This window comes from Onthophagus taurus, chromosome 1, assembly GCF_036711975.1.
Source record: "Onthophagus taurus isolate NC chromosome 1, IU_Otau_3.0, whole genome shotgun sequence".
Lineage (NCBI taxonomy): Eukaryota > Metazoa > Arthropoda > Insecta > Coleoptera > Scarabaeidae > Onthophagus > Onthophagus taurus.
The window spans coordinates 21,134,186-21,140,854 of record NC_091966.1 but is presented as its reverse complement, the minus strand read 5'-3'; the positions used below and the strand labels follow the sequence as shown (position 1 = coordinate 21,140,854).

General features: G+C 36.4%; 1 long non-coding RNA gene across 2 annotated transcripts; it reads right to left on the bottom strand.

Annotated features, from left to right (window-relative positions):
• Positions 1-1,504: 1,504 nt before the first annotated feature.
• On the bottom strand, positions 1,505-2,632 carry LOC139431582 (uncharacterized). Of its 2 annotated transcripts, XR_011641684.1 has the most exons (3): positions 2,062-2,632; positions 1,861-1,983; positions 1,505-1,807 (listed from the first exon to the last, which is right to left on the bottom strand). It is a non-coding gene; the product is annotated as an uncharacterized lncRNA (long non-coding RNA). The 2 variants fall into 2 exon arrangements; XR_011641675.1 differs by lacking the exon at positions 2,062-2,632 and having other exon boundaries at positions 1,861-2,052.
• Positions 2,633-6,669: the final 4,037 nt, after the last annotated feature.

Here is a 6,669-nt window from a genome sequence, read left to right as displayed (position 1 = left end):
CCTGAATATCACAAATATGGTCAACAGAATTATCGGAACCAAAATTGATAGAAAGTTCAACCATGGCTCAGAACGGCGTATAACGTCATAATATCACGTTTTGGGCACATTTTGTTTTTTATCTCCAACATGCTCCAACATGTCATTTGGCGCCTGAATAAAACAAATATGGTCAAGAGAATTATCGGAACCAAAAGTGATAGAAAGTTCAAACATGGCTCAGAACGGCGTATAACGTCATAATATCACGTTTTGGGCACATTTTGTTTTTTATCTCCAACATGCTCCAACATGTCATTTGGCGCCTGAATATCAAAAATATGGTCAACAGAATTATCGGAACCAAAATTGATAGAAAGTTCAAACATGGCTCAGAACGGCGTATAACGTCATAATATCACGTTTTGGGCACATTCTGTTTTTTATCTCTAACATGTCATTTGGCGCCTGAATATCACAAATATGGTCAAGAGAATTATCGGAACCAAAAGTGATAGAAAGTTCAAACATGGCTCAGAACGGCGTATAACGTCATAATATCACGTTTTGGGCACATTTTGTTCTTTATCTCCAACATGCTCCAACATGTCATTTGGCGCCTGAATATCACAAATATGGTCAAGAGAATTATCGGAACCAAAAGTGATAGAAAGTTCAAACATGGCTCTTAACGGCGTATAACGTCATAATATCACGTTTTGGGCACATTTTGTTTTTTATCTCCAACATGCTCCAACATGTCATTTGGCGCCTGAATATCACAAATATGGTCAAGAGAATTATCGGAACCAAAAGTGATAGAAAGTTCAAACATGGCTCAGAACGGCGTATAACGTCATAATATCACGTTTTGGGCACATTTTATTTTTTATCTCCAACATGCTCCAAGATGTCATTTGGCGCCTGAATATTGTAACGGTTCCGTTCGAGGTTATTGAATTTCCTTGTGATTTATCTGTAATTGTTAGAAGTCGGGGAATTATATACCATTTTGTTTATTTACCTTGTTATAATTTTTGTTTTTTTGTTACAGCAAGCCGAACTTGGAAACACTTGAAAATCCTTTCCTTTTCATCACTTTTCTTAAATCCTTTCCTTTCGCTCATTTTAAACGCCTTTTTTTCTTTTTCATTACCTTCATTACAATCCCACAATAAATCTTAACCTTAAAACTTTTCTTTTTCTCTTCATTACTATCATGAATTTTGTTTACATTTTTAAGTTCGGACTGTCAATAATAGAGGGAGGGAGTGATTTTGAATTCTTGGCATCGCGCGATTTTATAACGAGTTTTTTGGTTAAAATCTTGGGAAATGAATACCCGTGCGCGATTTTACTCTTCCTCTTTTGAAACCAGCCTTTGTAGTGTTTGGATGGTTAACAAGAATTTTAAGTCGACATTTTGGTATAATTCTGTGTAGAATTTTGGATCGATTTATATCCGTATTTTTCGGGATCTGAGTTAATTAATCCTTTAATTTTTCGTTTGGAAATTATTCAACGATTACGGTTTCACCGGATTTATTGCACATTTTTACAAAGATTATTCATTTTGCTGGTTAAAACCTCATACCACCTTGAGGTAGGTTTTTCTTTTTACATTTTCTTTAATTTTAGCTTAATACTAACTTAAACCTAAATTCATTTAAACTCCTTTCACACTACATAAAATCATCCATCCCTACATTCTTGCCTAATTATCTATTTACATTTTTCTTTCTTTTTTTACACGCTAGGTTTTTTTTCTTAGAGCCTTATTCCTTATATAAGTTCTTGGGAAATCTCCCATCCTGGAAACAAGTACTACCTGGAATAAAGAAGTAAATTAGAATCCACATAACCCAAGTTTCCTGTACTTACCATCGAACAAGTGTTTCCAAAGGAGGTTTGCTGGATTTTGTTGCTGTATCTACGTATAATTGTTGTCATCGTGAAGTCATCAACCTTCGTTCAAAAGAGTCTGGAATAAAGGTCAGAATTTTCCTTTTTATACAAAAAGAATATCAGTGTGGTTAGATACTTTTGTATTTTTTATAAAGTAAGATTTTCTTTTGTACTTACCATTTAATTTTTTTTGTTAACTTCACTGGTTCATTTTGTTCATTTCACTTTAAACCAGTTCTTTATTATTATTATCTCATTTTAATTGTCAATTAATTTTTCTTGTAAAGTTATCGGATTTATTAGGGGTGTTATTAATTTCGGTATTGATTTCGATTTTGTTTCCTTTTCCGTTCGCCTGATCGAGCGCTCGGGTCAATCGGGGACGTGTCGCGATCATTATTTAGATTTGTTTTAATTTTGTTTTATTCAGTTCATTATTATTTTCTTTCTCTTTTACCCCCCTAATTATTCGGGATTTTTTTTTGAACAATTTCCGTTATTTTATTTACTACTTATATACTTTATATTTTGTTTTACCATATTTTTTTTTTTTCCTTAATAAATTTGTTTTTATATGGTATATGATTCCGCGATTTCTTTGTGTTTTGTTATATGTTGGTGTTGTCGAACCTTTTCCCTTCCAGCCCTCTTCGCAGTTAGAGCGATCTGTAACTGAAACTGCGTGGCGCCTTATAAATTCAAACCCACCCCATCTTCACTGGGAAGCCGAGGTGTTGCAGATCTGTATTTTTTTTTTTAAAGGGGTTCGATTGTGTTGTTGTCGTTTTGTTGAAAAGTCGCCACAATATCACAAATATTGTCAACAGAATTATCGGAACCAAAATTGATAGAAAGTTCAAACATGGCTCAGAACGGCGTATAACGTCATAATATCACGTTTTGGGCACATTTTATATTTTATCTCCAACAAGCTCCAAGATGTCACTTGGCGCCTGAATATCACAAATATTGTCAACAGAATTATCGGAACCAAAAGTGATAGAAAGTTCAAACATGGCTCAGAACGGCGTATAACGTCATAATATCACGTTTTGGGCACATTCTGTTTTTTATCTCCAACATGTCATTTGGCGCCTGAATATCACAAATATGGTCAAGAGAATTATCGGAACCAAAAGTGATAGAAAGTTCAAACATGGCTCAGAACGGCGTATAACGCCATAATATCACGTTTTGGGCACATTTTGTTCTTTATCTCCAACATGCTCCAACATGTCATTTGGGGCCAGAATATCACAAATATGGTCAACAGAATTATCGGAACCAAAAGTGATAGAAAGTTCAACCATGGCTCAGAACGGCGTATAACGTCATAATATCACGTTTTGGGCACATTTTGTTTTTTATCTCCAACATGCTCCAACATGTCATTTGGCGCCTGAATATCACAAATATGGTCAAGAGAATTATCGGAACCAGAAGTGATAGAAAGTTCAAACATGGCTCAGAACGGCGTATAACGTCATAATATCACGTTTTGGGCACATTTTGTTCTTTATCTCCAACATGCTCCAACATGTCATTTGGGGCCAGAATATCACAAATATGGTCAACAGAATTATCGGAACCAAAAGTGATAGAAAGTTCAAACATGGCTCAGAACGGCGTATAACGTCATAATATCACGTTTTGGGCACATTCTGTTTTTTATCTCCAACATGTCATTTGGCGCCTGAATATCACAAATATGCTCAAGAGAATTATCGGAACCAAAAGTGATAGAAAGTTCAAACATGGCTCAGAACGGCGTATAACGTCATAATATCACGTTTTGGGCACATTTTGTTTTTTATCTCCAACATGCTCCAACATGTCATTTGGCGCCTGAATATCACAAATATGGTCAACAGAATTATCGGAACCAAAATTGATAGAAACTTCAAACATGGCTCAGAACGGCGTATAACGTCATAATATCACGTTTTGGGCACATTTTATTTTTTATCTCCAACATGCTCCAAGATGTCATTTGGCGCCTGAATATCACAAATATTGTCAACAGAATTATCGGAACCAAAAGTGATAGAAAGTTCAAACATGGCTCAGAACGGCGTATAACGTCATAATATCACGTTTTGGGCACATTCTGTTTTTTATCTCCAACATGTCATTTGGCGCCTGAATATCACAAATATGGTCAAGAGAATTATCGGAACCAAAAGTGATAGAAAGTTCAAACATGGCTCAGAACGGCGTATAACGCCATAATATCACGTTTAGGGCACATTTTGTTCTTTATCTCCAACATGCTCCAACATGTCATTTGGGGCCAGAATATCACAAATATGGTCAACAGAATTATCGGAACCAAAAGTGATAGAAAGTTCAACCATGGCTCAGAACGGCGTATAACGTCATAATATCACGTTTTGGGCACATTTTGTTTTTTATCTCCAACATGCTCCAACATGTCATTTGGCGCCTGAATATCACAAATATGGTCAAGAGAATTATCGGAACCAAAAGTGATAGAAAGTTCAAACATGGCTCAGAACGGCGTATAACGTCATAATATCACGTTTTGGGCACATTTTGTTTTTTATCTCCAACATGCTCCAACATGTCATTTGGCGCCTGAATATCACAAATATGGTCAACAGAATTATCGGAACCAAAATTGATAGAAAGTTCAAACATGGCTCAGAACGGCGTATAACGTCATAATATCACGTTTTGGGCACATTTTATTTTTTATCTCCAACATGCTCCAAGATGTCATTTGGCGCCTGAATATCACAAATATTGTCAACAGAATTATCGGAACCAAAAGTGATAGAAAGTTCAAACATGGCTCAGAACGGCGTATAACGTCATAATATCACGTTTTGGGCACATTCTGTTTTTTATCTCCAACATGTCATTTGGCGCCTGAATATCACAAATATGGTCAAGAGAATTATCGGAACCAAAAGTGATAGAAAGTTCAAACATGGCTCAGAACGGCGTATAACGCCATAATATCACGTTTTGGGCACATTTTGTTCTTTATCTCCAACATGCTCCAACATGTCATTTGGGGCCAGAATATCACAAATATGGTCAACAGAATTATCGGAACCAAAAGTGATAGAAAGTTCAACCATGGCTCAGAACGGCGTATAACGTCATAATATCACGTTTTGGGCACATTTTGTTTTTTATCTCCAACATGCTCCAACATGTCATTTGGCGCCTGAATATCACAAATATGGTCAAGAGAATTATCGGAACCAAAAGTGATAGAAAGTTCAAACATGGCTCAGAACGGCGTATAACGTCATAATATCACGTTTTGGGCACATTTTGTTTTTTATCTCCAACATGCTCCAACATGTCATTTGGCGCCTGAGTATCACAAATATGGTCAACAGAATTATCGGAACCAAAATTGATAGAAAGTTCAAACATGGCTCAGAACGGCGTATAACGTCATAATATCACGTTTTGGGCACATTCTGTTTTTTATCGCTAACATGTCATTTGGCGCCTGAATATCACAAATATGGTCAAGAGAATTATCGGAACCAAAAGTGATAGAAAGTTCAAACATGGCTCAGAACGGCGTATAACGTCATAATATCACGTTTTGGGCACATTTTGTTCTTTATCTCCAACATGCTCCAACATGTCATTTGGGGCCAGAATATCACAAATATGGTCAACAGAATTATCGGAACCAAAAGTGATAGAAAGTTCAAACATGGCTCAGAACGGCGTATAACGTCATAATATCACGCTTCGGGCACATTCTGTTTTTCATCTCCAACATGTCATTTGGCGCCTGAATATCACAAATATGGTCAAGAGAATTATCGGAACCAAAAGTGATAGAAAGTTCAAACATGGCTCAGAACGGCGTATAACGTCATAATATCACGTTTTGGGCACATTTTGTTCTTTATCTCCAACATGCTCCAACATGTCATTTGGGGCCAGAATATCACAAATATGGTCAACAGAATTATCGGAACCAAAAGTGATAGAAAGTTCAAACATGGCTCAGAACGGCGTATAACGTCATAATATCACGTTTTGGGCACATTCTGTTTTTTATCTCCAACATGTCATTTGGCGCCTGAATATCACAAATATGGTCAAGAGAATTATCGGAACCAAAAGTGATAGAAAGTTCAAACATGGCTCAGAACGGCTTATAACGTCATAATATCACGTTTTGGGCACATTTTGTTTTTTATCTCCAACATGCTCCAACATGTCATTTGGCGCCTGAATATCACAAATAGGGTCAACAGAATTATCGAACCAAAATTGATAGAAAGTTCAAACATGGCTCAGAACGGCGTATAACGTCATAATATCACGTTTTGGGCACATTTTATTTTTTATCTCCAACATGCTCCAAGATGTCATTTGGCGCCTGAATATCACAAATATTGTCAACAGAATTATCGGAACCAAAAGTGATAGAAAGTTCAAACATGGCTCAGAACGGCGTATAACGTCATAATATCACGTTTTGGGCACATTCTGTTTTTTATCTCCAACATGTCATTTGGCGCCTGAATATCACAAATATGGTCAAGAGAATTATCGGAACCAAAAGTGATAGAAAGTTCAAACATGGCTCAGAACGGCGTATAACGTCATAATATCACGTTTCAGGCACATTTTGTTTTTTATCTCCAACATGCTCCAAGATGACATTTGGGCCCCGAATATCACAAATATGGTAAACAGAATTATCGGCACCAAAAGTGATAGAAAGTTCAAACATGGCTCAGAACGGCGTATAACGTCATAATATCACGTTTTGGGCAAATTTTG